Genomic DNA, 9,854 nt, shown 5'->3' with positions numbered 1-9,854 from the left:
ATTCCACCAGAAATAAAATAACCTAGAAATAAGCAACTTTGTTAGTTATCAAAGGGTTCCAGGTTTATAACTTGATACGCCAGACGCGCGTTTCGTTTACATAAAACTCATTAGTGACACTCAGATAAAAATATTTAAAAAGCCAAACAAGTACAAAGAACTATATAATATTGGTTTTGTATTTAAGTCTTAGATATCCATTGGAGTATATATCTCACAGTTGATGAAGAGCTTGCATTGCCTACTATTATTTCTATTAAAAAAGATTACTTACAAGTAGGATACTAGATCAATACTTCTACGAAATGGTTTCACTGACCTCACTACGAGCTCGAGTTGGTTGACCGTAAATGAAAGACAAATAAATTACCAATCTGGAGTACTCGAAGTTCCTAAAAACTAGTTAAAAACTAATACCAACTACTCGACTTAAATGTATGTCATTTTTAGCCATTCTAATTCATGAGTATCTATTTTATAACCAGTGTCTCTTTCACGTACAAAACGGAACATAACAGCGGAATTGTGAAACAATATTTCTTTATTAGCAGTCGGTTTGGCATTTGTCAAAAGAATTTAGGTAAATCGGTGAACAGGAATTTTAACGGCTTTTAAAATACAGAATTAAGGAGAGCAAAAATAAGTTCACTAGCTCTTTAGAAAAATCCAGGCGATAACACTACAATATCATGCAGTACGTCGTATTTACATACATAAGTTTTGTTCTAATGGAATAATTACTCGACAAGTGAGTCAACACTTTCAGAATATGACAGCGGACGGTATCCTCGTTTATGAAAAACATCAGATTCACTGAATGCAAATAACGTCCACTAAAAAAAATTGTGTAACAGAAAACTTGTCTTACAAAATATCTCAAAAATTATCAAAAAGCATAATTAGTACACATTTTATTGATATTAGAATTACATAAAAATTCAGCGCTACTGTAAATATGTCTACATTACTGTTATCTTCCTTGATAACTGAAACAACGTGATCATTTTCCCTATATACTACCGCGAAATTCAAACCGGTTCTGTCAATTATTTCTGCTGACTAAAAATTACTACGCGTAGAGCAGTACATATATGGATCTCCTTTCAATAGTTTTTTCAGCAAAACATGGCTATCATTTCTCGAGATTTATCATCTTCGTGTGAAAATGTTATACTAAGAATTCATAAATGAAATACTAACATTTGATAGACTTTTTTAATTAAAGTTTTTGAATTTGATACACCTTGCGTGTCTATCTTATTTATACCAAATTATTGGTGTCAATGCTGAATTATAGTTTTCATGAAACGGCAAGGGGTCTTTGTGTGATATAACCACATTGTGTGTGATAGATAATTGCAGTGTATCCAATTTATTTAACGATAATATGGTGTAATATTAGTTACATAGTGTTCTAGTGACCTAATACGGTATATATGGGGTCAGTAAATTCCATATGGGGTGAGAGCGAAGCTCGAATCCCCATATGGAATTTACTGACCCCATATATACCGTATTACGTCACTAGCACACTATGTAACGAATTTATCTTACCGACTATCTTAACGTGTGAAATTAGGACTAGTGATTCTCAAAATGAGCAAGTTTTCAATACTGTTAGCATTAAGAAAATACTTCCATTGATCCTACAAACACAGATGCCAACAATAACGACTTGTAAGGTTTAAATGTGTTTTATGAATTTATTTCAATCTTAATCATCAATTTCTTCGTCTGTTGGAACTTTTAAGTTTTTTTCTCAGTACCGTTTTGTTTTTATAAAGGGACATAACACGTACCATTACTAACCGTGTATGAAATAAGCCCCGCCCCCTTCTTACCTAATATGGAATATAAAGGGACGTAACTCCACTACTAATCGTGTATGAGATAAATCCCGCCTCCCTACCAACCTAATATCAAATATACACGGTTTGCACGCGGACGCTTTTAACCTATCATATTCCTGGAAATGTATAGGAGGTAAGATTAGTATTGATACATGTTGTGTAATAAGTGAAATAGCTTATTTACAATAGCATGTTAAGTTTAAAAGAATAAAAGATTCATATGATTTTTTTTTAAATTAATTTGTTTTAAAGCTCCTACAGAGATGATATAGGCTAATATTTAAAACGAGTTTGCAATGAATTTCATATTGAGTTCCGATTAATTATTATCATCAATATAAGTTTTGGCCTCATAGGTAAGTAACTTTTTATTAGCGCTTATTGTTTTATACGTGTGAATATTTTTATTTGACATACATTAAAATTTGATGTATTGATAATAAAGACTAAGCAGTCTGCACTGATGACTCATTTTTGTTTTCAAATTGTGTATTGTAATATGACAGCATCTGGTTTAATGTCATTGATATTTATATCAAGTACTGTAAAACAGTAGATTTGGTAGCACAAATAAAATAATGCATATATTTTGTTTATTTGAAATTTGAGTTAAAGCTGAATATATGGAATTCAATTTGAATTGGGACAGCTTAAATTATTATGAGTACACATATAAATGAAATTACAAACAATTGAGTATACAGTTGCTAGCCTCCTGTAAACGCGATATCATATTTTTTTTCGGAATTGCAAATTGTGCGCCGTTTTGTTTTAATTGGTAGTCCTACTGGTGGCTATCAGGCTAAGTGGTTCATATGTTTCTCGTTTCCTATATATATATATATATATATATATATATACTCAGAAGCATGAGTTCGAATCCCGGCGAGGAGTGGTCTAGCGCGTCGGATACAGTGCAAGCGATTTGGGGTCACGATAGCTCGGTAGGACGAGTTCGAATCCCGGTGAGAGAAGAACAAAATATTTGCGAAGCAAATTAACAGATCTAGTTGTCTTGTAGGCACCCAAACCACATTTTTTATTATCTAATAAGCCTGGTATCTTTTAAATGTTTAATGTTTTCTTTAACTCGTCATGTGTATGCCTATACGAAGTCGGGCTATGTAGTCATGTTTGTCGTTGTTTCTGTCTCTATTTTCGCCGTAGGTTGGTGTTCTAGGAGGGTGTTTTCTATTATTCCTTTTTTTTATCCTACAGTTTGGTAATTACCGTTTTTCTAATTGTTATGTATAATAAGAAAAAATCAGCCAGATTGTTACATAAATATATGAAATATTGATGATATATGTATCTTGGCGTATGAACGTAAAAGTTTCATAGGCCATTTAAAATGTGTGAAAGCTAAATTGTTTGTTTTACTTGTCAATAAAATGTTGCTCTTTGTTATTTCGTTAATTCAACTTATTCATCAAAAATCTACTTGGTTATACACTTGGATTTAATATTAATATCTATTTAAAACATTGAACTTCTGCTGTGAACAATGCTCATCATTAATCCAGCCCGGCATTTCAGTGAATAGTCCCTGTTTTTGTTAATATCAGATATAATTTAGAATTTCCGTGTTGCTTCTAAGATAAAGGTATTGTCAATCCTTATTTGAAACAAAAATTATTCACAATAAAGTGATGCTTTAGCCTGCTATTTTTTCATCAGTTAATTGAAACAAGAAAAAGCTGGAACATCAACAGTAGAATACTGATTTCTGTCTACCGTATCTGGTTCCAAATCCTTTAATGTTAGCGGGGTTCAACCTTTTGTTTCTAGTGTAGTCTAGCGTTGTTTTTGACTGTTCATTGTCTTTTTCGTTTATCCTTTGACCAATGTGTTTTCTGTTTTTCTTCGACACTTCTGATTTTGTATTGGCCCTTTGGTTGGTCTCCCTTTTTTCCAATACCTGTCAAACATAACGGCACATAATGTAAAAATAGTTGATATCTTATGAATGTGGTAATGTCTTCTGGTAAAATAAGACACATAAATAAATCCGGAGCTCTTGATGTATGTTCACTGTTTTGTAATATCTGTTTTGTCTGCGGTTCATATATATTTTTAATTGCGTTCTAGATATCTTCTTCGCATTTGTTTACTTCATTTTTTCAAAATTTGAATAATGTTTGATCATCAAGTTTTTTTCTGATATTTCCTTCGTTAGGAATAGTATTAAACAGTTAGTGTCGCAGTTTACATCCAAAGGACATATTTAGTTATAAATCATTTGCACTATCAACTGTCATCTACACGTTTTCAAAGCTACTATGATACTACATCCCACAATTCCGACGTGACATACAGTAGTAAGTGTCAACATGATCAATGTTATGTGTTATGAAAGAGAAGTGAAAAGTGAGTTCAAACCCTGTGATGAATCTAATTCGGAAGTCGAATTCCGGCAAATGTAGACGGGTTCTGTGTTTACCACATCGGAACATATCCGTCGACGTCGTCTGTGGAATCCTATATAATTCTACCACTGAGAATGGCGTCGTATTATGTATGAAGGAGGATTTTAACTTAACTAATTGCAAATCGTGTTTATGAATGCGACCGGAGTCAAACAAAATTGAATGACAATATTCAACTTGCAACATTAATAACAAAGTAAAAATGCGACCAGTGAGAGTACAAGTTGAATATTGTGTCGATATTGCAGTTCATAATACCACCCCTAAATGTCTGATGTGAACATTTTCAATCGGTTGGCTTCGTTTCCTTAAAATTAATCAACACTCAATATATATACATCATATTAACTACATCCATTAATATACAAATCGACTAATTTCTTTTTAGAAATATCCAATGGTTTAAATGTGTATTTGAGACTGATAACACGAGAAAAGCGGTAAACAAGTACCTAAAAAATAATGATGTGTTTTAGAAGGAGTGCTCGGTTTCTCGTTTACACATCTGTTTTTTTTCAAAATTAAGATTACACTTTAAATGGGATTAATCCCATTTACATTTTCCATTTACAGCCAAATAAATTGAAATCTCATGAAATAATTTGACATATCTAGACATGATCCTTATTACACGATATTTCACTATAATGCTATGTCTGAAATGATTATAATTGTATGGCTATAAATTGAAGAATAACAGTTATACAATTTAACATCAGATTTAATTATCTAAGTCTCTTCTGGCATGTATATTTTAATTTCTCGAATTTTACTTATGCATGATACATTATTCATTTATTCGAAAAACATGAATAACACAAAAATGTGAACAATTTGAAATGTATTGTTAAAATTGTAGAATAGATAAATCTACTTCATTACATGCAGGATTTAGTAATCATATTTTATGAAAACTTGTCTATTGATTCATATACTTTGAAAAAAATAGTTTTAGAATATCCTGGACCTTGTATCACTCAACTGACAGTATGCTCGAATTAAAAAAAATAGTCTATTCGTAAAAGTCTTAAAAATCATTTAAATCATATATTTACAGAGATTTCCATAGTCACATTCAACATGTTGAAAAATAAAGAAGCATTAAAAAGAATGCTCCATTTTGAAGGCCGCATTGTGACATTTAAACGAAGAACAGCAAAACAAAAAATGTTCCTTTTGTTTGTTGTGATTTGTTTTTTGTGATTTGTTTGCTGTGAATGTACTGATTTTTTGTCATTGATTGATGCACCATATTCTTTGTTTATCTATTTATATGCCATTGTTAAAATAAATGTGTTATGAAGAATCATGTAAAACTTTAGTCTAAAATATCCAATTTCGTTAAAAAAAATTAATGAAAAACATCTCACAGCTAATATTGCAAAGCTTTTTAAACTATGTTTAATAATTTCTTAACCGATCCTAATTACATATATCTATTACTTAATTAACACCAATTGCCGTCATAAATCGTATATAAATACATTGTATTACTTTACCAGAAGTGCAGTAGTTATGAAGCATGATAGTACTGCAACCAGAGTTCATTTTTTAAAACTTTAATGTTCCAGAAGAACACACATCTAAGTTATATAACGATGGAAAGAGTAAAACGTGTACAATTAGAAAAAATTGGTAGTAAAATTCCAGAGTGGTCACATTTTTGTGAAATTGGGATCAAGGTCAGGCCTAAATATAACAATATTTAAACCACAAGGACGAAAGGGAGAAAATGTCTGATATTTATTCATTAAAATGCTACAAAAACGGTTCAATCATAAGCATATGCTGCAAAGGAAGTTAAAACGACAATTTTGAATATTTCTAGGAAGAGCTGCCATTACAAAATGGCGTTGATCTGGATCTCTGGTGTATATGCAGGGAAAGTACACATACGAGAATTTCGAATGTATACATTTCGAAAATCTCTCACTTTTTCTACCCCTAAACGATTAAAATTTTAAATACTGGGAACGAATGGTTGGATTAAAATTGATTCTAATGATGAATTGCGCGTTTGACGTCAGAATGTAAACGTCAAACAGGTAGAGATATAACATAATTTTGTCGTTCGAAGTATGAAAAGAATATAGAAGTAGCATATCATCTGCACAATGTAAATCAGAAGTTAACCTTTTCTTCTTGCCGCATGTCTTTATGCTAATGGTGTATTCTTTTCTAAAGAAAGAGCATTATGTATAAAAGAAACACAAAGGGCATATAGTCAAAGCATTAGTAAAATATGAAAGACCAGAATACAAAAGTTATAATGGAACAATAACACACTAGCGGGGTATTTAAGTACAGAGCAACGTCATATGTATCAAAGAAACACAAACAGTCACATGGACAAAGCTAATATGTTAGATTCTACAAAAACATAATGACGGGATGCAAAAGTACAGAGCCATGTCAAATGGATATCAATAAAAACAGACCAAATAGTAAAAGTAATGATAGTGAAGATAAATCAAAGAACACTATAACACGTATTAAGATGATAAACAACGTTAGTACGCAGAATCTATACTTCAAGACAATCGTATATTGTTTGTGAATTTGTAACGGAATATTAATCAATAAGGTCTTGTTACCTTCCGATTATTTTTTTGTAGAAAAAGAACGAGACGTTTTGTGACATACCCCTGGTTCATCAACTTACTGCCCAGACATTTGTGACATTTTACAAAGTCTGAGTAGGAGCTGCAACATCAGTGCAGCTTAAATACATACGGAAAGAGTATATATATCCTCTTTATCGCGTTTAACCCATATCCTGAAATAATCATCGACTATATCCATCACTTTTTTTAAGTTGTGTTTCCAATTGATGGATCAATATATTTCGGGGCTGTAAATAATAATCAATATGATACTAAAATGTCAAATCGATTTTCTCAATTCCGTTGCACGAATGTCAAAACGAAGATAACATTGGTACCATTGTCATACCCGAATCATATAACACATATTAGTCTGTCAATATTTGTTTAACGCTTGAATAATGATTGTTATCGATTGATAAAATGCCATGTCAAATCTGTATATCATTTCAACATGTTCAAGAAATCAAATCTTTCTTTGCATTAGTTAAATATCTTCATTAATCACATTTAGATAAACATCTTCATTAATCACATTCAGATATGATCATGTTTAAGCACATTTCACTATTTACTTTTATTTTCAATTGTCGTGTTCATATAAGATTGTTATTAAAATCGACTTGTGTCATTTTTTTTTATGATTTCGAAATTAAGATGTAAATAATGTACATGACTTCCATCCATGTTTGTTATCGAAATCATAAAAATTGGAAAACAAATGTTATAAAATGACATATATTCAAATTCGATAATGGTTTTCTGATAATTTAGCTTTTACAGGTTTTTCTTACATTCGTTTATTTCGTCTTTTAACGAAAAAGTATCACGAGTGTATATATGCAAACTTTGACCTATAATGGTTTTCTCTTACAAATTGTGACTTGGACGGAGAGTTGTTTCATTAGCACTCATACCATATCTTCTTGATCTTATATCTATATATTGATGATTTTTTTATACTACTCTTATTTATAAAAAGCTATTTATACAAATCAAATAGTAAAATAGACTATTTTCATATTACCGACTTAGACTCCGAAGTTTATATTTTTTCGACAGGTTACCTAGGACATCCTGGTACCAAATCTTGGGGAAAATATACTGCTTCATATTTTCTGTACACGACAGACTCTTCGAAAAATAGTAAAATGTCCCCTCATCTATCATCGATAAAATGTTTGATTTTGACTGCTCTTAACCAAGTACCAGGATGTAGTAGGTAACCTGTCAAAAATTAATATAAACCGGAGACAAAAGTCGGTAATATGAAAATAGTCTATTGCTTAAGGTTTATCTAAAGGAACTGAAAAATACAACCGTTTTTACACCACAACATATACTATGAGTACAGCCAAATTGATGCATCAAGAACCATTTTAAGGCATGCCAGGTCCTGGTAATGTAAATACGGTAAAACGTTATTGCAAATCTAGTTACTAAGCAATTTATTGTTTTTGATTTTAAAAAAAATATCACAGAATGATCTCCAATTAGTGGGTCATTTATATTATTCAATTGATGTCACTAAACAAGTCAGTTTTATGTCGCGATATATCTAATTGTATGATTCAAAGTTCTAAACATCGTGTGTTTAAATTATATTCGCTGATTTTAGTTTATTTCTTTCTCATTGCGGAGTTAATAATATTTATTTGTAGATTTAATCGAATTTAATTACAAGGGGATCTAGATCTTTCCATGGCAGAGATTGTTAAATAACATTGACACACAGTACTCGAACCCAATCTATTTTTGGCTACATTTACTTTTGTCACTGTTTCTGTTTTCGAAAAGCTTTTCATTTTTTCCCTTTTCCATTTAAGTTCGTAAATCTAATCTGTAACTAGGAAAAGGCTTGAAAATAGGAAAAGTGGTTGTCGTTTAATTGTTGATGTGTAACATATATGTTTTTTGGTCATTGTTTGTACATAAATTAGGCTTTTAGTTTTCTCTTTTGAATGTATTTTATATTTGTCATTTCGGAGCTTTGTATAGCTGCCTATGCGGAATGGGCTTAGTTCATTGTTGAAGGCCGTACGGTGACCTATAATTGTAAATGTATGTGTACTTTGGTCTCTTATGGAGAGTTGTCGTTTTTGGCAATTATACCACATCTTCTTTTTTATATTGATAACTTCACGTGTTTTACTGTTCAGAATGATCTCTGCTGAATAACAGAAAATTATGTCATTGCTTCACTAGTAAATCAAAACAATTTGAACACTGACTCATGATCAGCATATTTGTCTTACAAAACATTCTGGAGTGATACACAGTACAAACAAATGCCTATACTAAGAGTGCAATGTTCACCGACGGTTGGTTATCGACCGATTTAAAAAAAAGTTATTATCGTACCTCGGGTAAATCATGACGTTTGAATTGGTCTAACACCGTCTCGTGGTGACCCCATTTGTATCCCAATGGGGTAATTAAATTTTAAACGGGTTTCATGACGTCACGTTTACTGTTAATGGTGACGTCGTCTATTGTTGTATTCCACTGTTTATTTTTCCATAAAACGCTACAGAAAAAGTCCCGCGTGTGATGTAATTGTTATACGATTACTATTGACCCCCTACGAACCACAGAGGGTGATCAAAATTTAAAAGTAGATTCGGCCTTTGTGTTCACCCCATATTGATTTCACTTGTCTACTATGGATTCATAGCAAGTCAGTAGCAAACAAAATTATTTATAATATATGACACTCCATTATATCAACATGCATTTAAAAGATGAACAACCATTATCTTCCATACAGACACATCATAGTAATTTTTAAAACATTCAGCAAAAGAGATTGAAACTAGAACATTCATATTACAGCAACATGAATAGAACCTTTACAAAAGAAATGGATAAAAGAAAGGAACTTAATATTATTAATACATGTCTCGAAGTAAACAAGTATAATCCGCAAAGTTGTTATGACATTGCATCATATATATTATTCTTATATTGCAACGATG

Source organism: Mytilus edulis, chromosome 8 (assembly GCF_963676685.1).
Source record: "Mytilus edulis chromosome 8, xbMytEdul2.2, whole genome shotgun sequence".
In the NCBI taxonomy this organism is placed as follows: Eukaryota; Metazoa; Mollusca; class Bivalvia; order Mytilida; family Mytilidae; genus Mytilus; species Mytilus edulis.
This window is presented reverse-complemented; position numbering follows the sequence as displayed.